The 25,258-nt window shown below is 46.9% G+C and overlaps 1 protein-coding gene across 7 annotated transcripts in view; it reads left to right on the top strand.

Moving 5' to 3' along the window:
* Positions 1-25,258, top strand: part of Efa6 (Exchange factor for Arf 6) — a 325,427-nt gene that overhangs the window by 103,798 nt on the left and 196,371 nt on the right. The window contains exon 1 of one of the 7 annotated variants that reach the window (XM_075878824.1): positions 12,671-13,363. The exons of 5 other annotated variants lie outside the window; for them this stretch is intronic. The gene's annotated coding sequence lies outside the window, so the exon portion shown is untranslated. Of the gene's footprint in view, positions 1-12,670; positions 13,606-25,258 lie in introns of those variants that run through there. One more of the 7 variants, XM_075878823.1, reaches the window with a different exon arrangement.

The following is a 25,258-nucleotide window of genomic DNA, read 5'->3' as shown; positions in this document are numbered from 1 at the left end:
CTCTGGCAACTTGTTGCTACGAACGACACCGCGGGACATCCAGAGCAAAAAAGAAAAAAAAAGAAAAAGTGCAATCGTTGGTCTAAGTAAGTAACCTGATAAAATACCCCGAACAGTGCGTTCAATGAATTGTGAGAAATATGTCAATATATTATTGCTCCAGCCAACCGAAGCTCTCTTCGAGATTTCACGCTCGTTCAGAATATATGGCCGTGAATGAAAAACACGAGGGGCGCGCAATACAATACATATACAATGTGATCCCGGATAGACACTCCCACGAATGAATTCAAGAAATTCAGCGATTCAAACCTGGAAATGAACGAGGACAAGGATAGAATAGACCAGGTATTGTGGGCGAATAAGCGTATATCGCGAGCGTCGGTTTCTTTACTCCTCGCGCTGCTATCCCTGTATTGCGGTTGGTGTGTGTGTCCATCGCGTTTGTTTTTGCATGGAGTTTTGCAGCGCTGGGAAGCGCATCGGTTTAATGGTGTATCGCTGGTCGACCTCGTTGTCTGTGCGCAGGCCGGCTGCTAGAGGATGCCCGGGCGTATAATGTGCGGGGCTAATTGTGGCCAGTGGTGATTCCATGGCGGCCCCCGGCCCTGCGTTTAGACCTCATTACGGGTCGTCCGCGTTTGTTCTTACCGCGGGCCGAGCTGGCGCTCGCTGTGCTCGGCAAAGTTAAGAGCTAGCTGGCGTGCTTCACGACCTTGCAGGATGCCACGATCGCTAGAAGTTTGGCCGCCGCCGTAGCGGTGCGTGGTCACGCGAAGACCGTGAATGTCGCGCCACCTACCCACCGAACGCTTTCCGCTTGCTTTTCTGAGCATTTCTTTATTACTCCACTCGGGAGGATGACGTTTCGCTGTCGTGCTGGTTCGTAAGCAGGGCAGGGTCAAGGGTGTACTGTCCATATCCTCGGGGCTACTTTTCAGTGGAGATTGCTGCGGATATATACCGTGTTTCTCTATAGTTCAGTGATGGAAGTGCTGCTCCTTGCTCCTCCAAACAGTTTTTTTTTTGTTAGTAATTGCTTCAAACGTGCTCCGAAACGACTCTAAGAGAATGAGAATGACTAACTTTTACTGTTTGACCGACTCATAAATTCTAGAGAAACTGGAAAAAAAATTGTGCATTATCATCCGAGTGTGCACCTAGTGTGCAGTGTCATTGGCTCTGATCTCATTTGTGCGACAAGCCATGTAAATCATATAGCTGATTTGGCTGTTTTTTTTTTGTTTTTTTTTTTCATCTCAGCTGGACATGCAAGCTATAGTGCGGTGAAATATGAAAATGAGCAGGATTGCTTTTTACCGATTATCTTTTGACAACAGTCTTTTGACAACAGTGGTTTATTCTAAAATGTGTCACTCAGCTTTACCGGTTTGATTTCTGCCGCAAATACTGGTATTATAAATTGTAGGTTATTTGGCAACACTTTTTTTGGCAACCTGCCATTGTTTGCTTCATGAAATTTACGTTGTTGTCTGTTACATATATTTCATAATTTATATTTTATTAACAAGATGCGTCGGCAACGCTCCGAGCTCCAATTAATGTATAGCAAACTTAATGTCAAATTCTAAAGCATCAATAGTTGATCTAAACTCGCATTTTTGCTGCTCCGAAAACATTTATGACTGCGCAGTACATTTCCTGCTCCAAAGTATGCTCCAAAAAGTTAAAAGGTCACTTTCATCACTGCTAGTTGTTGGAACGACCTCAGTGCACCCGTGTGTAGAACAATGGAATTTGTGCAGGCTGACGGTATCGAATGCTCCTCTCGTGGAATGCAGTTTTGGCGTGTAGTTGGGGTGGTGCCCGTTGTCGATTTTGCGCCCAGAATTCGTAGACCATATTGACGGCCTACACATTAGTATACATTTTCTCAAAGCTGAAGTAAGATATGCAGTTTGCGGGCACATTGAGGACAGAAGTCGACCTTTTTTATATTTTGGCGTATCGTCATCATCGGCCAAACCACGGTGTTAGAATAGTGGGCCAAACTATACATCCATTTCAGGGCAAGATCTTCTTCCATGTCCTGCTAATCGCCCAGTCGTGCGCTTTCGGCTGCCACTGTATACTTGCAAACTTCTCTTAATTTTCTGTCTCCCTGTCAGGCGTTTGCCTTCTCTTGTAATTCAGTCAGTGACCCTTAATGAGGGCATATAAATATGAGCGTTAAAAATGTGTAGGTGTTAGATGTCTAGTTTCTGTTGTGGTTAAACGAACACAATAAATTGCACACACACACACACACACACACACACACACACACACACACACACACACACACACACACACACACACACACACACACACACACACACACACACACACACATATATATATATATTGCGGCCATTTTTTCTTTAGCAGCCTATAATGTTGTGACACCGATGTAATGCCGCATCCTGGAGCGTTGCAACGGTGGCATGCAGCGCCTGCAGTCTGCCCGAAGGCGGCCCGCTGTCTCCTGTTGCATCCTTTCGCGCGCCGCAGGCTCCCGCGGTTCACCCGGTCTCTGGCATCCGTGGAGCAGCCACGCTCCGCTACCTTGACGCCTGTGGGTTTTTACCGCGCTCTGTCGGGGTGAGTCAGCGGTGACTATAGTCGCGATAACGCTGCTCTCGCGCTTCCCGATTTTGATTCTTTGTTTCATATTCGCGTATGTGGAGCTCTTCTAGAATGTTAGTTCCGTGTTTCGCTTCTAGGTGCTAATGGTACGGACCTTTCGAAATAGGGGAGCTACGCGCTGTCCGCGGTGCGCCCAATAGACTCCGTCCCTGGCGTTGGTTCCGGGCTTCTTTCTGTGCACGCGAGATGTCGCTGGCTGTATGCCTACAGTATGATACGGTTTTAAATGGTGAAGCAAGTGCGCATCCGGTGTTTAGAAAGCTCTGCAATACATCATAACTCTGAATGCTGCAAAGCTTTGAAAAAAAAAATGGTGCTCCGCGTAGCTCCTAGTGAATTCCTCTCGAGCCTCGTTGAATGGTCCGGTGGCAGTTGGCGTTTCACATGCGCCGTGGCCTCGAAACGTTCGAAGATGGATCCGTCTTTGGGCGTATACTAGAGTAACTATCTGCCCTCCAATTGCGTTTGGCTGAGCGGAAACCACAAAGGAAGCATCGCTGTTGCATACGTGGCCGCCAGCCGGACGTGGTCGTTGATGCGTGCGGCGATTTTTTTTTTTTTTCACTTTTCTGGGTCGTCTATCCGTCCCTGTGTGCGTCACTTCCGTGGAGGCCTTCTTCACTGCCCCATCGCTTTCTTCTGTTGTCGTGTGCGTATATACAGCGTAACGGCGTCGTCTCTATAGTGGGACGCGCCAGCGCAATTTAGCCCTCCTTGAATGTGACTCTTTTATGGACTCTTCACTGTTTTCGCCCTATTTCCGGCTCTTTTTTTTTTTTTTTGACGGCCACACTGAGATAAAAACGCCCTCTTTTTCTCTGGCACTAATGATCTGCGACCACTTGCTTCCCTGCACAATCTCTATACTCCGCCTTTTTTTCTTTCACCGACGTATTTGTACTGCAGGTAATTCCGGTAACGGCGTCGGCGGCGTCTGCATGCCGTATATGGCAGTCTTAACGGAACCTCGCGCTCCACTTGGCGCGGGCTCGTGCCGGCCGTTATTGTAATTGTTGCTTCTCGGTCTGTCGCTCGGCGGCTTTCTTTTTTTTTTTTTTTGCCGCACACCGTACGCGACAGCTCGTGTTCACGCGGAGCAGAAGGTGTGGCTGCGACGTTCCCCCGCTGATTGTGTGCGCCCGAGCACTGGCGGCTCTGTTCGGCTGCGGTGGTAATTAATTTGCACCGTCGCCGCGAAGGCGCTGTTCACAGATATCGGCGCGACGTATGCCTGCATTAACGCGAATTAGTCGGGGCGGCCGAGCGAGCCGATTGGATGGAATTTTTCCAACATTTTTTTAACGAAATGACCAGTCGTCCGGCCGGAAGTTTCATTTCTTCCGCGTATACCGTTCGCGAAGTCACTTGCACTGTCGTCACTTCCGCGTGTTACCGCGTACGACGCGAGCGAGAAGGCAATTTATTTAGACCGCAAAGCAAACTGTTAGACTCTTAACAAACAACTAAGAACGTTTTTCTTTACTCTATCGGAACGGGAGACTATCATAACCATTTGATTCGTAATAAGTGGTTGGCGCTGAAAAACAAGATTGAATGATTCAATTTCATCCCAATAATGATTTGCTCCATACAGCGAGAACCATGCGTTACGTGGTCTCCAAAACGACCAAAGTGTGTATATATATATATATATATATATATATATATATATATATATATATATATATATATATATATATATATATATATATATATATATATATATATACGTGTGTGTGTGTGTGTTATGAAGAAAGCAGCGCTTCATTCGCGCTGCTAGCAGTAAGGAGAGTTCACTCTTCCCTGGCCGTAATATTAAGCTGTTGAAACTAAAGTTGCAAAAGAATCACCGATGCGAAGCGAACTTTTTTTTAAATTACTGACATTACAGCTAACTTTTAGTTAGAAGAATGTATACGCAGGATAGTCATGTTACCTTGTTTGTTTCGTACTAGCTAAACATTTTCTAACTACACTGTATGCACAGCTATTACTCGTCTGTTGTTTTATTGCACTACTGTAATGTATTCTTCTTGTAATACATTATATTGTCAAATTTTGTACAATATCCCGTTTACCATTTCTCTCTGTTAAACCCTCGGGTCTTGAGGGTGCAATAAATGAATAAATAAATAAATAAATAAATTCGGCATCAAAGATTGCATCTCGTTTATGAATGCAAGCTTTGCTTACGTGTGCAGCTATGTGTTTATCATCCGTGTTCACCTATGAAAGGGGAACACATACTCAGTGCAACGTCTTCACAGCATGTGGCGTGTCAACTGTAATAGGAGCTGTTAAATTGTCTTCACACCTCCAAAATTTCAGAAAGGACAAACCATGACGGCGTGCAGCGCAGCGTGCGATTGTTCGATTGTTAAAAAGGTAGAGAGCAGAACCAAACGCGCTGCACTTTTTATTTAGCTTTCTTTCTACTTTGTCCTTGTTCAAACGTTCGCGCGCTGTTCTATAGGCCGCCATGGCCAACTGGCCCAAGGATCCTACCCTAAGACGAGACATATTTGTGGGGTATTTTGGAGTTTATTTTCAATCACTGTGCAAGATGCTGAAGATAACTATAGTCTTAGCATCGGATGATCACTACAGTTCTATTACCGCCTCATTTTATTGACACGGGTTGCCCGCCCGAGTTACGCAGGGGGCCTACCTGCAAGGCCCAACTCGCTCTCTTCGTGACGTGCAGTCTATAGATTGTATATACACACACATCATTGCCACCACGCTGGTGCAACGGGTTAGGGTGCTCTGCTGCTAACGCGCGTTAGATCCCGGCGGCGGCGGTAGCATTTCGATAGAGGCGAAATTCTAGATTATGGTGTACTGTGTGGTATCAGTGCACACTGAAGGAACGCCGGGTGGCTGAAGTTGTCCGATGTCATTACTGTCATACCAGACAATCGAACTCGTGTAAGTCGACTTGTCTGCTATATTGAACTACTTTCGAACACGACAATGTTTGAACGTCGACGCATAAGAAATCTTACGGCTACATCGAGCAGAAGGTAATCGAAACACTTGATCTGCTGAACATTGGGCAGTGCTGTAGGCTCCGCGATGTTGGCTTTCCCTCAGAAATGGATTTTGTCTCAAGAAAGGACACTTCCCGGTATGCGTTTAGGGAAGTGGGCATCTAAGTAGGAACTTGCCGCGCAGAGCGAGGTAGAAGCAATCGCTTCCCATCGCGTGCTTTCTCCCATGATTCCTTGTCGTCAAATCTTGCGGCGTCGGCTCCAGTAAAATGGAAGTACCTGGCTGCTCTCCGTCAAAGCTGGCGATAATCAACCCTGTTGGACGTAGAGAAAATATGTATGGCGCGGCCAGGGCGTGCAGCATTACGAAAAGTGCACTGGCCGTGTTATTGGCAAACAACGTCAACATTAAGGCCAAATAAATTTCCTTCTGTATAACTTTTTTCCTATGTATTATCTTTTATTGAATAATAAAAATATTATCTATCTAAAAAAAAAAAAAAAAAAGGCAGACTAGAGGCTTTCGGCGCCCGACGAGCACGCACACCTGCGTATTAAGGTGTTGGGTTCCTGTTTACATAAATACAGTACGTCTCGTCCGCTAACCGCGCCTGTATATTACCCGCGTTCGCACGTACGAAGCAGGCAAAAATAAACGCTACATCACCGAGTATTGCCGTAAGCCATCTTCCTTGCATTGTCATGAAGCTGTACAGTGAAGCTAACTTGTTCACCAAAATGTGAAGCGAGAAAAAAAAACGTTCATTCTTTATAAGTTTTATATCGAATTATACGATATATTGTATTAATTACCTGTTTTTCTCGAGGTAGATATATGCGAGTTTGACTGTACCTCATGACTGCGCTTTACTGAAACTTTGTCGTTTGCATGTGCATCTTGGATTTCGTGTAGCGGCTCTGAAACGCTTATTATTATTATTATTTTCTTATCCGAAAGGTCGACCGTAGTAAGCCTTCCAAATAAATTTCAACCGCTCGCCGTATATCTCGGTTAACAACCAAGCTTCCAACATTCTGTCGGTCACATCAGGCGTATTGCACGGTCCGTTCTCGGTCGCCTTCAACCTTTTTCTGATTTACGTTAACGGTTTTTCTACCCGGCCGTATCAGTACCTTTGCCGATGACCTCGTTATTTACTGTGCATTGAACAACACACTAACCGTGTACGAAAACGGCGTGAACCATGTAGACATGTAAATTCATTTCCCTTAGCCGTCGTCGCCTCTACCCTTGCGTTTGTTGCGAGATTAGCTACGTGTCCCTGGACTCAGGAATACGTATGTCACTGCGCATAATGACAACTGGAGCGCGTATGCTACTAATATACTTTCATGGGCAACCAATGGTGAGTTTTGAATCGTCACTTTCACTTCGCTTTAAAACATAAAAAAAACTGCGGTTGTAGGTCTCTCGTAAGAACAATACTCGTACATGCATCCTTGAGCTGCGATCTTAATCAAGCATATCTTGACGAAATTCTTGGTTCAATTCAAGGTCGTGCTGCAAGGGATATTGTTCATCCATAGTACTTTTGAGACGTCAGCACAAAAAGAAAGAAAGAACAAAAAAAGCCTTCTTACTCTACTTATGTATAGCTATATGTCGATAAACCACAATTTCTTTCGCTCTTTCAATGTTTGCACTGCAGGATCTTTAAAGACGTACTGACACAGAAATTTTGGCCTCGCGTTTTTTGCTGCAATGTGTTCTTAGAGAACTTTTAGTGACAACACGACACATCGTAACATGACCCAAGTAATTAATTATATATGCTCGTTATTACCGACTAGTGTCAGTTTCGGTTTCAAAAACAAGCCCCCGGGAGCAACTCTCACCACCTGGTGGTTGCAACGCTTGACCATGTCAGCACGCAGAACTGTGACGCACTTTCGCGCGGTTCGCATCAAGAAGTTTTTTTTTAGAACAGGAAACGGGACAGCAATGTCATCAAGCACAAAACCTTCAATTCTTGCGCCGCGACCATGAACTCTCGAGCAGCTGCTGGGCAATAATCTGCTAGAACAAACCCGACCAAAAAAAAAAAGTGGCAATGACTTCGTCATAACTTGCTGCAGCATGGTCACGTGGGGAAGTAGGTGTACCCAAGGGTCCCCTTTGATGGTGTCAATAGTGCGATGTAGTCGATCGCTCACGCAAACTTCAAGATTCATTTAAAATACCTTCCAACCGATATTCGCTGTTGATATTTTGCAGAGCTTGTACGCGTGTTCACGGGAATCGACGCCGCTGGCTATCTCGGCCGCAAAATTTTGTCAGTACCCTTTTAACCTCTCACTATGTATTGTTCTCTCATTACGCACGCCGATCACAGTCCGATGCCCACACCGTGCAGGTATAGCACAAGTACGCTTGCACACAAATACGTTTCCAACATGGTATTGTTGTCGAACACTTGAAGACTGGAATGCGCCTTTCTCATCAATCCGTGGTCATCAAGCTCATAAACGATCTTTACTGGTCTCATGTTCTTTCTATTTATGTACCTTACCTAGAGGTCAATACCGCGTTTAACGGCATACACGGCTGCTGACTGTAACGATTTATACATTTAGTACGAAGTGGCATTTTTTTTATGTGTGTGTGCGTGACATCTTGATAGTTAACTTATAGCAGTTTACATATATTGCTCAAGTTGTTGAGTACTTCTGCACCATTATGTTTGTGATGAATCCTTTCGCACTACCTTAACTTTCAGTCGTTCTTCGCTATATCTGAAGTATCCTGTGGTACAGTTATTGAATATAGTTTGTTATTGCGCATTGGATACGTATTTTTCTGCAGTGATCCCTTAAGTCCTGTGCAAAAAACAGGTTGTTCGCTTACCCAGATGCAGCCTCTCTTATTTGGCGCGCTGAGCAAGCAAAAGCGTTGGCTAAAAGTAACTGGAAGCTGCAAGACTCGAGAGTGCAGTCTCGGATCTTCGCGCGAGCGGATGGACCACAGGCTCAGAGATATGGGCTAGAAGAAGCTTTCTTATTCTGAGCAGCAAGCTCAGACGAACATCAAACACTCTTAAAAATAAAGGTCGGCATATTCACCAACTAAATACTAACCATTCACTTGTCACATAAAGCACTAGCCTCTTAGTAAGGGAAGGTAGTAAAATGCAGATTAGCGAAATTTACTACCTAGTTAGTAAGTGCATAGTGCTGACTAGAGTGGTTAGTACATTACTAAATTGTTAGAAACCCCCGGAAATAGACGATTACGCCTATTTTGTTAAATGTACGTGTGCGTTGCCGTATCAAAATAATTCTATTACAAAAGTTCAGGATAAAAAAAAACGAATTGACATGGCCTTCGTAAATTAATTAATGTCTTCGAACTACGTCATGTAACTATAATGTGGTAAGTGCGCATCACAGCAACATACTTGTAGAAAATTGACACCATGATCATCAAATCAGATTCACATATGATCATACATATGTGAAGATTATATGCTCATATGGACTGATATGAGCATATGATATGCTCATATGAGTTCTCAGACCGACGTGATTATATGCTCATATGAGAATTCATACGAACAAATCTTGAGAACATGCATTCAAACGCATGCACAAGTAAATTTTTAAGACTTGGACGTAGCATATTTCTACTGTAGCAGCAGCTTGAAGGCTATATATACCCCTGCTTTGGGATCGCACACCGCGTACTGGTTAGCAGCCACATAATTTATAAGATAATTGTTGTTTTCTACGCATCATCATTTCGCCTTCTATTTGCTCATATGTGGGCCATCACGTAGCACGAAACTTCTATTCCAAGGTAGTCAATAAAATTAGAGCTTGCCTAAATTTTGCTTATGATGTTACCATTACGGCAAAATGTTCTGCGGCATCTACGACCGATCTGGCAACGTAGGTGGCTTAGTCGTTGCCTAGTTAAAAACACCAAGAGAGCTTCCCTGGTCAGTAACGGCTAAAGTTACAAGCTGTACTAGCTGGTAGCTAGTAAAAGTACGCCGCGAAGGTAGTGAAATGCTCCGGAAAAAAATTATGGTAAACACACGCATTTACTAACTTATTCCTGAGTTTTTTTGTTTTTTTTTCTAAGAGAGAAGGGTTGCGCTGAAATTGCGTGTGGTATTAAAGAGAAATGCTGCTTGGTCCTTCGTGTGCTCGGAAAATTTTCTCCATTGAGTGGAATGCTTTGATTACTTGGGTGACTTGACTGACCAACAGAGTATTGTACGTATCTGGGTTTTGATTAATTGCTTTCTTTAAAGGCACGTGCATTATGCTTTTGGCGTGTCAATTGGCGATTAACTAATTTTGGCTGCAGTGCCGCTCAGTTGTCGTAGTAAGCCTCTTCAGAAGGATGTCCGTCCAAAGTCATGCGTCAGCCCTTGTAGTACAAATATGGCATCAGCTGGAGGGGGAAGTGATTCTTAAATGATAGAAAAGAGGATGAAAGTGAGACCCGTAACTGTCTGCATCTGAGTACGACACCTCAACAGTGGCTCACGAGGGAAGGGGATAAGGAGGGATTAAAAGGGATAGGGATAGAGATGAGGAAACCCACATACAGAAGTAAAGATAAAGTAAACGTAAGGACATGGTCGAAGGAGTCCGAGGGCGGGGTATCACTCAGCGAGAGCTTCACGGCGTCAGGAGATGGCGGAGGGCGAGCCGGTCGGCCAGAGCGGCGCCGCTGTCGTCAGAGATCGCGGGGGCACAACCGTTCGGCAAGGAATCCAGCGAGCGAGTCCCCACATCAGCTGTCGAAGTAACCAGCGTTAGTACGGTCAAATGTCAATACCAGTGCTAGTGATGGCTTTGGTTGTAATAGTAGTAGTAGTAGTTGAAACAAAAAGGAAATTATGCTGTGTGTTGGCCCACAGTGGTACTAGAGCGCGCTGGTCTCATGCAGCAGCGCGTAGTCAATGCAAGCGAGGGTATTCGTATTTTTATGTGGCAGATGCATTCAGCCATTCGGCAGGGGGGGGGGGGGGGGGGTGCTGGTGGTAAACGCGCTCAGTGTCATAATATATACATACGGGATACTCCCTATATTTAGCTGCCACAGACTGTGGTAGAGGTTTTCTTCCTTTTTTTTTTCTTTTTTACATGTTGCTATAAAGCATTGTTCAGCAGTGCCCTTTGGCTGCGCTCGACGTTGGAAAGTGCCTTCAGTCCTCTTCATGCGATGCTTATGTGGGCTACGTGGAAGGCTTGTGAGAAGGTAGAACCGAGCACGGGGTGGTTGATTTCCAGCGCAGTGTTTCTTGGGAGAGCAGGCGTATTCCGTATATTACCCTATAGTAGCCCTGTGTGGCCCGTTGTTTAGAGCAGGGTAATTTTTCAGTGGCATTTCGGGAGTTATTTGCCCGCTCTATCGTAGAACTTTTCGGTCGAAGTACAAAAAAAATTATTGGTGTCAGGCTCCTTACGGTGACATCTGCACGGCTTGAATTTGATTGTTTACTGTCATGAGCTATAAGGGCAATGGCTGTGGCGCTGTTGGTGGGAGAGGCGTCAGTGTAAAGCTGTGGGGGAGTGTTCGCTTTTGAAATGTGCATTTGCTATAGTAAACAATGCGCATTCATCACTTTGCTTATAATAGAAATCACTGATGTGGGTGGGCGTGGCTGATGTCGGTTGGTATATTCAGCTTTGACATGGGCTATAACCTTGGCTTCCTTCAATTTTTCCAGCAGGGTGCTATGCAGCAAGGGAGCTGACAATACTGGTTCTTTCGAATTCGATACCGTCTGAGCATCGTGCTACTTCGCGATCCACAGTGTCCACTCTCAGCCACTTCTGCGGAGACTGAACGGTGAAGCGGAAACGAAAAAAGTTCATCAACACTTTAATATGCATAAGGTCGACTGTGGTGGTGACAATGATAGCGAAGAAAGAAATGGGGCATCTGAGATGTACACTGCAAGTTCCATTGTGCATATCGAGGGACAGTAGCACGAAAATCTTGGAAAGTATCTAGAAGATAGAAGAAAAGAGATGAGTTGCTTTTCGCTCCGTAGAGAGGCTGTTTGCCGTTTCCTCGACCAGGTTTACTTCAGTGCTGAGCGCGTGGGAATTTCTCGATAGCGCAAGTCGTTTGAGTCAGCCCCTGCAAGTAATCTGCAGTGTTGCTCTTGTGTACTCCTTGCATTGAATATGAAGAAGCTCTTTTAGAGCTCGGTGTACTGCAGGAGAAAAATTCTTTTGATAGATATTCTTGGTTTACTGCGGTGGTTTCAAAGAAAGCCTTTTTTGTGTAAAGGAGGTCCCCCCCCCCCCCCCTCGATAAAAAAAACTTCGGTTTCCTTTTATGTGCAATGGACCAGTGCCCCATAATGTGTTTGTGCTACCGCGACCCTCGAGGTGATTGAAGCCTTTGTGTGGCTCTTCTGTGCATAAATCAGTCATCATCATTCTTCCCTCGCTCCACTTGCGGGACATCGACAGTTAGTGGCAACATATAGGTTATGTATCTTGTCATTTGATACTGCTGCCACCTCGTTAACTTGACTCTCGTCTCCTTGAAATTTTAACACTATACCCCAAATCGGCATTTGGTTATTATTTTGGGTTGTGCGGATATGAAACGACGAGATGGATCAACTTCCGTGAACGGAAAAGTGCTGCTTGCCTGTCTCCGCACATTCTCCTATTCCGTAGCGATTTCGAGCTCATTAGAACGCTCGATGGCACTAGTATAAGTGTTGAGCGAGGACGGTTTGTGCTGTTTGCTGTCGGGACGCCATCGTGTGCAGCGTGTGGACTCCTCTGGCTAATCATTTTTTTTCTCTCTTTTTATCCTGACAAGCAGCTTCGTGCAGTCACTTTATTGATTTATCGGTCATCCTTGCTGCTCTCCTGTCTGGTTCGCGGTGTGCGAGGCTGAGTATAGGGATGGCGGTTGGAGGCTATGGCGGTAGAGCTCCCGCCGTTTTCGAACGTTTTCGAGCGGGGTGTGCCAATAATTTTTTGTTCTTCTTCTCCCCTACCAATGAGAGGAGCGAATCTACCAATGCCGATTGACCGTTCGCTGGTTTCGTAATGACGAGCGCCTCTTCTGCAGTGTCTGTCTGCGCCGCGCTCGGCCTGCCACCGCGTTGTGCCGGTTTCGCGCGCGTCGTGACAATGGTAGCGTCTCTAGCCGCCAGATGGCCGCCGCCGTCAGGAGGAAGACGAAGGGAAATCAAGGAGGCTGTCGCGCGCCGCTTCCGCGCTTACTTCCGGCGGTTCGCGGCGTCGCGCGGTGGAACCCCGTCGTCGGCCCCGCGGTGGGCTCTGTGTCAGTTCCGTGGCCGGCCTCCCTTCCCCCTACCACCACCTAGCGAATTCCAACGCCTCGCGTGATCTCGGCCAGCGTCTTGCGTGGACGTGCTTCCTCGCCGGTGGGCCCATGGTCCGTTTACGACGGCATCGAGCGCTTTTCTTCATCGACCTTTGCTCTATTTATTTTCCGTGGTGCGTTTTCTTTTTGCGTCGACAGTGACGTAGAGAGGTTCCGCTGACGAACGGGGAGAGCATCGTTTGCTCTCTCCGCACGTCTCACGTCCGGCTTTCTGGCTTGTGACAGCGGCCCGAGTTTTATGTGCCGAGGGGCTTTCGCCGCGTCTTCGCCGACGGCTCCCTGCTTTGGCTCTCGTGCTACCGGATCAGCGCGGCCCTCGAGAAGAGCAAGTGGCCGGTGAAGTGACGCGTCGAGGGCTTGGCGACGCCGTCTCCCGGTGCGTCGTCTTCGTTTTGCGTGCCTGTGTGTGTCTGTGTGTCTGCACGCGTGCCGTTGTCCCTTTCCGGTACATCGTGCATGGTTTGCACGGCTGTCTGTCGCCCAGCCCGGGAAAGCAGGCGGCGGATCACTGGTGACCTGCACGAGGGCCAGCTTGTTCAACCGCGCGCGAAACGCCGGACGTGACGAATACGTCAGAAGAAGGGCACTGTCACATCGAATGTCCAGGAGGAAATACAGGTATACAAAGGCGAAAACAGCGTCATTTCAAGTAAAGGCTGTGATTTAGCAAACTCAGTAATCTGTCACTTTGGTACACGCACGTCGTCATCGCGTAATATAAGGTTGTTAGAAACTATAGCTTGTATCTCACAAGTTCCGTTTTGTCTGGTTTGTGGGAGCTGCACGTCGAACGTTTTGGATCAGCTGCAGGACCCAAAACGTCTGAATAAGCAGCTGGTTTAATTGTGAAACGAAAGCTGTCCTCATTTTTGTTTCCATCATGCTTACTTCTCATTTTGTCGCGTGCCAACATTCTGAACTTTTCCAAGATGTTCGGTTCGTGGCGCGCTCTTGTGAATGGTGAAGCACATTGTACCAAAAAAAAAAAAAAAGTTCTGTGCGCTCTGAATGCCGGTGATTGCAGTCGCCAGTTCGGGCCACTGCTGACGTGAACGAATAATAAGATGATCAAACAGCGGCTCTTTGGAGTTTCTACGTTAGTCGTTTGTACGTTTGTTGAAAGTCTATGTGCCTATGCAACAGCGCTTACGGCCGTCTGGCCGGGATGGCTACATTGCCGGTTATGGCCATCAGTGCAAGCACTTTCTCAGGGTTTCGCAATGTTAGAAACTCGCAGTGCATGGAAACCCGCCAGCAATCTGCACTGTCTGGAATGTATTGGTGGCGTTGTATTTAGTACTAGCACTGTGTTAGTTTGCCTCTGACTAGTAAATGTATGCATCTGCAAGCTGCACTGGAATATGCGCTATTGTAAGCAGACAAGTGCACGAATGCGCAATCATGAAAATACTGGTATCAGTCATAAGAACTCTGAAAAAGAGAAATAGAAACAACTCTCTTGGTTACTGGTATAACCCTCGAGGCACTTGCAATATATGCCCTTCTGAAGATGGCTCGTAGGACATTGCGTGGAGGCATCATTTTAGGGCAGAGGGGAAGTTCTTGTGGAGGGTTTTCATCCCAAATAACCTGAAGAGGCGAAATCTGTAGTGTAGTAAAACGATAGGAATGTCTTTCAAGTCTCCCCTTAATGCTTATACTTTGGGTTCTAGCTGCTTTCAGCTCTCTGAGACGGGGCAGCGTATGTCGTGTAGTATTATGTGTAGCCGTGTTGCGCCTTTGTGAAAGGCAGCACCGGAATTCGCTGGTAACTTTCGTTATTGCGTTGCAATACAGAGAGAGAAAGAGGGAGACTCTTCCTTAGGAAAAACCGATTTTTGCTGGCGTCTGTATATCGCTGGTATGCCACTCTGTATGGGGATGGGGAAGGGGACAGAAAGATTTCATCAGAGAGAGAAGAAAGATGTGAAAAAAAAGGTTGTGGTCTAGTGAGCCTGATAAAACTATTTACATTAGGGCATCAGGTAAATTAAGGCTTCGCTGTGTGAGGTGTCGGATAATTAGAGCCTTCCGGCAAGACCTATATCCGATAGGTAATGGATCAATGGCAGTATGACCTGACGATGTTTAGAAGGTCCACGCACATGGCCTGATATGTTGCGCAATGTTAATTGTTCGTGGCAGATCATGTCCATTTCTTGTTCGAACAGCTGCCTTTCATCGCGGTACGTGGGGCATTCTATTAGTATGTGGTGCACTGTCTCTATGCTGCCACAGTTATCACAATATAAACCTGTGGTGTACGCCCCATTTTGTACATGTAACTGTTCGTGTATGCCACGCTCAGTCGAAGACGATGCTATAACGTCGCCAGGTGGCGAGGTAATGAGTGGGAGAGTTCAGAGCTCAGTTTTGGGTCAGTACAATAGAGAAAGCTGTTGTTTTGAAGTGGTGAATTCCAAAGGTAGTCTTTGTCTTTGTAGGCATATCTTTTCGCGATGTTTCAAGCATCGGCTTTTGTAAAAAAAAAAAATATTCTTCTAAAATTCCTGAATTGTAATCCATTTCAGGCAGCTTCATCAGCTTTTTGGTTTCTTGAAATACCAACACGGCCAGGTATCCATTGAAGCGTAATGCTGTGTCCAGCAGTCTTAGCCTTCTGATGGAGATAGGCGATATCAGATGTTACAGGTTGTTGATTCCAACTCTTATGCCTGTTCCACATACTTTGAAGAGCCGCTTTAGAATCTGTAAATACGGCTGATCTTTCTGGCAGCTGGCGTCGTAAAATAATCATTAGAGCCTCCCTAATTTCACACAACTTCGCAGTCGTCGAAAATGTCGTTCTTTCTAGGTGAAACGCAAGGAATTTTTCTGTAGAGGGCAAGAAGGCTCCTCTACGATGATCGAGATTGTGTTGTAGAGCCGTCTGTGAATACATGCATTACTTCAGCATATTCTCTGTACATGTATTCCAACGCTGCCTGATGGGTTGCTGCTTGGGGCATTTTCCTTTTTGCGCTAATTCCGGGGATATAGGGAAAAATTTTTAGTGGTGAAAGTGTCCAGGGTGAGATGTTCCTTGGCATAATAGGCGACGCCTGAGCAGGTATCGATATACGTGCGCATATTCTTTCGACGGCCTTGCCGAAGCTAGATGCAGAATTGGATTGAGAAATGCTCTTTAGCAAGTGAGTCTTGGAATGAATAACTAGTCTGAAAGGAATCCAAAGTGTCTCCTGCGAAGAGGTCACTTCCAGAGGCAGGCATTTGGTTTCTGCTTCAGTGTCTGTTCGAGACGACCCCCTTGAAAGACTAAGACGAATTCGAAGACTGTTGTTGCGTGCTGCCTCGAGTTTCCTTCTGCTTGTATGTGATATGTAGGACGGGTAGGTAATACCGAAATGTCCCATCGACGTAGGCTTTATGGAGGAGCACCATCGATCGGCAGTTGCTGCCCCACTGGGATTCGGCTAAAAATCAGAATATGTGAGACGCCGACAAAATCCTCTCCCTCAGTTTCTTCACTTGAGAATACCATGTAAGATTCCTCTCAATTGTCACTCCAAGGAACCGTTGTGTCTTGACGTATGGAAGGGTGCGACCGCTCAGCACTGATGGGTATTTTTTCATTCTCCTCCTCGAGAAAGCCATGGCAACGTTTTTCTCGGAAGACAGCTTGAGTCCTCTTGAATTTAGATATACCGATATATTTGCGAGTGCTCTCTGGAGGCGCTCTTGGGTGTTCTCTGCGAGAACTTGTCGCACTCCAAATGCAAATATCGTCCGCGTATACAGTGTTATGTTGACGCCTCGGGGCAGGTTTCTTTCAAGATGGACAAGCACGAGATTAAACAACACCGGGCTTAGCACAGCTCCTTGCGGCACTCCTTTCTCGACGGCATAGAAAGTATTACCATACATGAGTGGGCTTTCTTATTAAGATAACTATGCGACAAATAGCAGTGTAGTTTATATAACTGCCTAGTTTTCAGCGATTGTTGTTTGAAAACATTGTGAATAGTCATATCGCGGCATATAGACTCTGTTACTCAACTTGACTGCCCGCACGATGGTCTAGTGGCTAAGGCACTCAGCTGCTGACCCGCAGGTCCCGGGATTGAATCCCGGCCGCGACGGCCATATTTTCGGTGGAAGTGAAAATGCTTGAGGCCCGTGTGCTTAGATTTAGGTGCACGTTAAAAGAACCCTGGTGGTCGAAATTTCCAGAGCCCTCCGCTTCGGCGTCTCTCTTAATCATATGGTGGTTTTGGTACGTTAAACCCCAATAATTATTTTATTATTATCCTCAACTTGGATCAATGGTTCGATATGCTTTATAGCTCGCACATTTAACAGCCTTAGCGGAACAGCCGTAGTGTAGCGATACCGTTAAAAAAAACCGAAAATAGCAGATGCACCGAATACAGAGTATGTGTCCACATTCTTGAAAGGCAACAACAACAACAACAAAAGCGATGTTTCCGTCTTCATTGGACTATTTGGACGCTGAGCTGATGCATTGTGGTGTGCTGTAAAAAAATTTTGTCAGCTTCCCGTCGCAAACACTGTTGGAACAGCGAATCTCATGCTGCTTCTTCATCGGGCTATCCGTGCTTCTGTTTTTCAATTATTTCCTTAGCTTTGGCCTCTCTTGGCGAACATCGCGGTTGGCTCGGCGACGACATGCCCTTTCCCCGGGGGCAGTGTTGAGCATTTTAAAAGTGCAAACCCTTAAGGAACCAACATCCCTCCTTTATACTCCACAGAAACACATGCCGACCTGCTTCTCACAAAACTGCAAAATTTTCGTGCTGAGCCTCACCCCCGTATTCACAAACGCTCCTCGACTCGAATTTCACCCTTCACTTGACAGAGTGTAGCACTGCGTCACCATTCGGCTGAAAATGACGCTGCGCTACTCAAGAACCGCAGCAGACTATCGCTGATATGCAGTGACTTGCCGTACCTAGAGATGGCGCTCCCATCGGCTTTCTCCAGTGAAGCCGAAGCGTTGAGTGAAGGGAGGTTCTATAGAATACGGGGGTCATTCTCGCGCCTCTTGACGCTCCTCATTGGTGAACTCGTCAATCTTGCCGATTGTTGGCGGACCAGTCGGTACATACTGAGCGTGGAACAGTGCGCTTATCTACTGGACAGCTGAGTGAAGCACACATACACCGCGCTTCACGATCGCCCCTCCTGGTGGTGCGCATCCTTCCCCATCCTATATGCAGTTTTACTCTCGCCGCGCTGTCATTCCACCTGATCAGCGCTACACCAACACACGAGGAAGGCTAGGGACAGCTTCGGTGTTGAAAAAAAAAAAAAGCTTGCTGTACGCCTTCTGACATTCGGCTCTCCAGCGATCAACAGTTGCAAAAATAGTTCTGATCAAACGCCCGCAGCCATGCATCCCGTATGTCGTTCTTGAAGCGCTGTTCACTGTACATATTACAGTCTAACCGACATATAACGACACTGTTTTTAACACTATCTCGGTTATAACAATGAGAAGCTGTTGCACCATCAACTTTTCTGTTTTCTGTGGTTTAATAACTTGCCTACAGAAGCGTCCGCACGCTGCATTATTGGTTATAATAATTATGGCTGTTGGGTGAACGCGAAATCGTGGAAAAAAAATTGTTAGATCCCGATTACAGTGGGAATCGATTATATACGAAGCGCGAATGCGGAAGGTTGAATTGTCACATTGAAATCTGCGCAACGTTACGAGGCGGACGTAAATTGTGCCGCTTATAACTTCCTTGTCATGATTATTGTGTTAGCGCCTGGCATTTGTGCTAGTCGTCCATTGGCGTCACGTAATACGAAATTTCGTATATGTGAGGCTAGGGAAACGGCCATGAGCGCATCATGAGCGTGGCATGTAGTCATGTTCTTACATGACACGCATGTCATAATTTCCGCGTGAGGGCCTGTCACTTATGTTACCCATGCAGTCATGTCATATCATACCAGTTTTGCGATATGTCATGTGGAATATCTTAAGGCTAACTTTTAAAAACTTAAACTTGAAAAAACAAACGAAACAACTGCAAGAGCAGCAAGACCATGACATGTAAATCATGACATACATGCCATCATTTTCATGGTATGACTAGTCACTTACGCTCGTCATACAGTCATGTTATGCCATACCAATTTTTGGTAGGCATGCCATTATCCAAACGGCCAGGAGAGCTAAAAGTCTTAGGCGGCTACATACATACATACATACATACATACACACGCACGCACGCGCACGCGCACGCGCACGCACACGCACGCACACACACACACACACACACACACACACACACACACACACACACACACAAACACACACACACACACACACACACACACACACACACACACACACACACACACACACACACACACACACACACACACACACACACACACACACACACACACACACACACACACACACACACACACACACTTGAACTCGCCGAAGACCAGAAAAAATAGCAATGTGCTGATCCCCGACCCACTACACCAACTTCCCCGAGTGCGCCTTCGGATTCACGGTATGCTGCTTTGCATAGCACCGTGGCCTGGCGGCAAAACTAACTTTTGAAATCCGCAACGGCGCGGCAGTGGTGCTGTCTTCTGTTAATGCACTTGCGGACGTGCAATGCGAGTGAAAGTTTAGATTCCGAAAAGTTACAGCATTCTGAACTTCAGACTTTGCCATACGTTGACCATACGTTGGCTTGCGGCGGTCCTTTGAAAGTGTCCGAATTGTCAAGCATGTCGAAAATTCAGTTTTGTCATCATTATCACTGATGCCTGTTGGCATATTCCATCCGATATTGTTTTCTCACGATGACCTGCCAGTCTCTATATTGATTTTTTGTGCAACTCGTTTATAGCAATTATCGGTTATAACAATGAAATTTTTGTGGCACTTTATTACTGTCATAAGTGGGTTTCACTGTATACCGTAGTCCAGGGACAGGAATCTATACTTCGTTTCGTTCACAACTTGCAACGCAGTGGAAGCTATGCAAGAAGTCCTGTAATGGTAACCTTCCGGACCCTTCCGCGCGCTTCGTGTGGAGCCTTCGTGGTTCCAAGCACTCGTGTGAGGTATGCCTGAGTGGGCACGCCACGCTGCGAACTGAAAACCATAAATAGAACCATCCTAACGCAAACTTGTTCAAAGCGACGTATTAACGATTGCTAAATGCTGTTTTAGTGTGCTTAATTGGTATAAAAATTAAGTAGCCTTTTCTTGGTGACGTCTAGCCTTGCTTGGTTTATATATATATATATATATATATATATATATATATATATATATATTTGTCTCTCTTTTTATTTTCTTTTTCTTGTTTCTTTTCCAGATTTGTTTGTGTCTTTTTCTTTCTCTCTGCCTTTTTATTTCTCATTTGATTTTCTCAATTTTTCTACGTGGTTTGTGATGTCGTGTCGCCCCAGCCATAGTACTAATGTCCGCACTTTATGTCATCGTCAATGCGCTCAAAGACGTCTTATGGGCGAGCGTTCGCTAAATATCTCACAGGTGGCTATGTTATGTGTAGCTTTGCCGGCGTTGACATCGTCAAGGCGCTCGAAGAACACGAGGAAGAAGACGTGTTGAAATCATCATCAATGTCCTCAAAGGACTAGAGGAATGAGACCTCTTTGGCACGAGCGTGTGCTCAGTATGCTACAACTGTCTATACTGTATATTCTTTTGTCTGCGTTACGCCTAGCGACGATGACAGCATACGACAGCCTGGATCCAAAAGTGTTCCGTACGCGAAATAAGGCAACAGTTAACCTAGCACTCGGGTATGTGCCACAGAAGGTGAACGACTTCCACTACTCACCACTGGTCCATTAGAAAGAAGACTGCAGCAGTTAGCCCAACTAGTATGTCTGCGAATTGACGGCAGTGGGCCGAAGACCTCGAGTAGCCACACCTAGAAAATGCTAGCGAACAGGAAAGACAATGGCGGCTGCGAAATAACTATGATCATCATTAACGGGTATGTGCCACAACATTTGGGCAAATCCCATTACACACCATTAGTGGTCTACTATAAAAAAAGTCACAGCTTTGCCGGAAAGGCGAGACAATGAACGCCATAGCAACGAATTGAAAGTTCACGCGCAGAAATGAAAGCAGATTGAAACATGCCCCACGTTCCTCATGCACAAAACGTACTTACAGGCACGGGTGCGCAAATAAGCGTCTCATTTGAATTACTTTGCTGTGTCTGAAAAGCGCGCGCTTTTCGCTAACGGAGACTGCAATGATTGCAGTGACCTTTGTGCACCAGGTAACTACAGGAGAATAGTTCTAGGTAAAGCCCGAGGCCAGCCAAAGCGTACGACCTTCCCCTCCTCGCCGCCGCGAGGTCCGGGCGAAGTACGCGTAGGAGATTAGAGCGAGCGTCGCCGCGCGATGTGGCGACGTGCGCTCTTTGCGCCATCTTGCTGGTAATGCTGAAAACACAATTCCCCTCGAGATGCGCGTGAGCAGCGATAAGTGGTAGCTTTCCGTCTGAACGGTAGGGTGGATAGAATGACCCCTATGAACGGTGAAGCACATCCTTCACCCTATGAACGGTGAAGGATGTGCTCTGGGGTGACTCGCTTTCACGACGCAGAGGTCCCACCTTCGATTCCGCGTGCCGGAGTGTTTTTTTTGTATTTTTTTTCTTCTTTCTTGCGTTCTCATATATATATATATATATATATATATATATATAAGTATACATATACGGTGCATAACATCGATGCTCACGCCGACGCCGGCGGCAAAATACAACCGAAAGTGTCCATATAATTGCTATCGCAATAAAATAAAAAAGAAGGCAACAGCCGAGCACTAGGGAACATCCATGGTGACTGAGAAGCTTGCTATCCGCGAGGCGAGGATGCCGTTCTCGCAGCTGTGTGCGAGAACGGCATCGGCGTCTCAAACCATTCGGCCGTCTGCTTCGCCTAAATATAACGTCGTAGTAATTGACTAGAACGTCGTATTACTTGGATAACATGGTATTACTTCACTAACGTTGTACTGTATTACTAAATGTTGTAGAACTTGGTTGAACTTGGCTCTAAGTTCGTAGGACCTATAGCTGAGCCCTAGAAAGAACCCAGAAGCATCTAGAATCGTCCAGTTCGCTGTTTCAAGGCTACTTAGGGCTTAGTTCCAGCTCCGTCACCGTTGAGATTTTTAATGGTGATGATTTCCGAATTTTTCGAATGCCGAAACGTCCAGATGCCTCATTGAGTTCGGTAATATAAACCACCGCTTCAAGTCCCTGTTGCAGCCGCCGTGTGTACTATTTTACGCTGCGTGCAACTCATACCATGAGCGTATTGCAATATTACGTGCGGGTGGTGTATGAACGAGGCTGTCTCGTCGCGTCAAGTTCAATTACAGGGAAAATAACCGAGTATCATTGATGAGCTATTTCGACACACTCAGCCGCTGTGCAATTTTCCTGGAGGGGCTATCGCCGATGGTCTAGCTATCAAACAGTGGGCCTCAATAAACACCATCTCACCCAGGGGGGCTTTCAATAGTAATATGTTATATTTTTCATATAGTTACAGGTCTGGACCCTGTGCTTCTATGCGCAGCCCCCCCCCCCCCTCAATGTCTCCTTCTGGTGTCAAGTCCACGTGCGAGTTAGTTTTCGGGAAGGTTGGGCCAAGGTCGTGAGCCAAGGTTGTGGGTACACAAATTACGCGGCCGTGTTGCGTCTTCTGCTAAGCTCTGGGCCTTTTTTATTCTCGTCGTTTTATCGAGCCATGCGGGCATTGTGTTCCATCTTGATGCAGTCTGTTCTACGTCCTCTTCGCCGAGCGACTCGCAGACCTCCCCATGAATCCTTGATAAAGCCAGGACAGCCGGTGTGCGTGCAGCACCCTGGCGTGTTGTGCCTGCCGACCGCGAAGCATCCGTGCTGGCGGGCGTGCATAGCGCGTCCGTTATAACGAATGAGCACCCGGACGAGGGTTTTGTGCCCGTCGAGACGTGTCCGTGCTCTCATCGAGTATGCTGTGCGTAATCTACGCTTACGGTGTACCGCGTCCATGCGTGCCTCTCTTGGACCGCTGCCTGTGTATACTGCCTCGCCTAACCATTGCCTCATCGACCCCTCTTGGGGGTTCGCGGGCGCGATCGCGGGTGACCGAGTCGCGCGCCGAGGTTTTTCCTTTCCTGGTCGCGCGTCCCCGATGGCAGCGGGGAAGCGTTGCAGTGCGTGCGTGCTAGCTGTCAGCTCGCCGATTCCCCGGTGGCACACGGCGCGCTGGTTTCCTGCGTAGTCTGACGCTGATAGCGCTCCGTCGCCTCCGAGGCTTGCGTAACTACGCAAGTGGGTGTGCGGCATCGCCGCAGAAGGGAGCATCGTCCCCCCCTTTCCCTCGCATCTGTTGTGCCTCGCCCAAGTTCCACGTGGTCTTCGCGGCCTGCTGGCACCTGGCAGCTGTTGATGAGTCAACCCTGCACCGGGACGGCGACGGACGCGGACAATCTGGAAAAACCACGTCGCCGGCTCCTCTTGACACAAAAGTCGTTGGCCAAGCTTTTGTCAGCCGCCGAGAGCAACACTCCGAAGCAGCGTCGACCCAGCAGCTGTACGGGGTATTCTGCCTTGCTTGAGTCAACCTGGCTGCATCAGGGAGCGACTTTGCGCATGGGATTCCACGTCATCTCACTGTGGTGCCACGCTGGCGCGTGGGGTCTCCCTCACCAAACAGCGAACTGGGCATGTCTTGCCCCTTTCCTAGGTTCAGAGGGAGGCGGTGTTTGGCTTTCCCTCTTCGGGGACGGAGAGGAAGACGACGATCTCATTGGAGTATCCTGCGCATAAATTTTCTTTGCAAGGGATCTTGGGAAGGCGGACGATGTATAAAAACGCTAGCGCAGAGGCGCTCGTGGGTGATTCTCTTTTCATGTTGTACCACGCTACCATGTAAATACTGTATATAAACATTTTTTTCTCCTTCTCCGGCTTCTCTACTCGTCCTCTCCGGGGACTCGGATGGCCCGAGTCCGCACCACGCTACCCAAAGGCGCAACAGTGGCTGGCAGCTTATGGGATTCGCCTGCGTCGGCTGCATCGAAGTGGTGAGTGCCGCGTGTTTGCTCTTCTTTTCGCCAGACTCGTTAGCGCAGATGGTCGGTAACGTGGTAGGGTGATTTTGGTAAATTTTGATTCGCAGACCAAGAATTGGGTGGCTCGTGGGCAAAATTACCTTAGAAGAGAAACGGTGTGCATATCTAAGATGGAGAAGTTTAAGGTCCAAGAACTCCTCGAAATTTGTCAGGAGCTGAATATTTCGGTCGGCTCGGTTAAAAGAAAACAACAAATTTTGGAGCACTTGGGAAAAGAGGAAGTGAGTTTAGAAGAGGCCATTGAGGCCAGAGAAACCATTTTGGCAAAGAAAGAGGAGCGTGAGCGCTTAGCCCGTGAACAAAGAGAGGAGGAAATAAGGAGGGATCGCGAGGATAAAGAACATGAAATCCGTCTGAAAGAACTGGAGCTTCGTATGTCCGTGGGAAATCAAAATTCAGGGGGTGGAGAATCAAAGATAAAGGATCTAATCCACACCTTCAAGGCGGGTGACGACATTGCATTATACCTCGTGCATTTTGAGCGAGCATGCGAAAATGCAGGGTTTAGTAGGGAGACTTGGCCACGAAAACTGATATGCGTACTACCAGGCGAAGTGTCCGATGTTATCGCAAGAATGAATAAAGAGGACTCCGAGGTGTATGACAGGGTAAAGGCTGCATTGCTACGAAAATGTCGCCTATCGACAGAGGCTTTCCGCCTGCGGTTCAGGCACTCTAAGAGGGGCAACGAATCTCATTCAGACTATGCCTACCAAATTAGAGCCAACTTTGAAGAGTGGCTCAAAAGCGCGCAAGTCTATGGCAACCATGACAAGGTCATTGAGTTGATGGTACTTGAGCAGTTTTACCGGGGAATTCCCGAGGAGGTAAGGCTTTGGGTGCAGGATAGGATGAAAGACGTAGACATGAACAGGGCAGCAGAACTCGCCGAAGATTACTGCTCACGCCGTAGTCTCCGCAATACACCACGAACTTCGGAAAAAAATGAAAAGGTAGAAAACTGGTCGGGAAACCAGGGACGCAAGAGGTTTGCAAGAAATAACTGGAAACCCGAAAATTCCAAGTTATTAGACAATCAGCAGGGAAAGGACAGTGAGGGGACTAAGGCGGCACCTTCATCAGGTTCAAAGGCGCCTGGTGACATAGCGCATGCGTTAGAAGCGCGGAAGCCAGTTG

The sequence above is a fragment of the Rhipicephalus microplus genome, chromosome X, assembly GCF_043290135.1.
Source record: "Rhipicephalus microplus isolate Deutch F79 chromosome X, USDA_Rmic, whole genome shotgun sequence".
NCBI classification, from domain to species: domain Eukaryota; kingdom Metazoa; phylum Arthropoda; class Arachnida; order Ixodida; family Ixodidae; genus Rhipicephalus; species Rhipicephalus microplus.
This window is presented reverse-complemented; position numbering and strand designations above follow the sequence as displayed.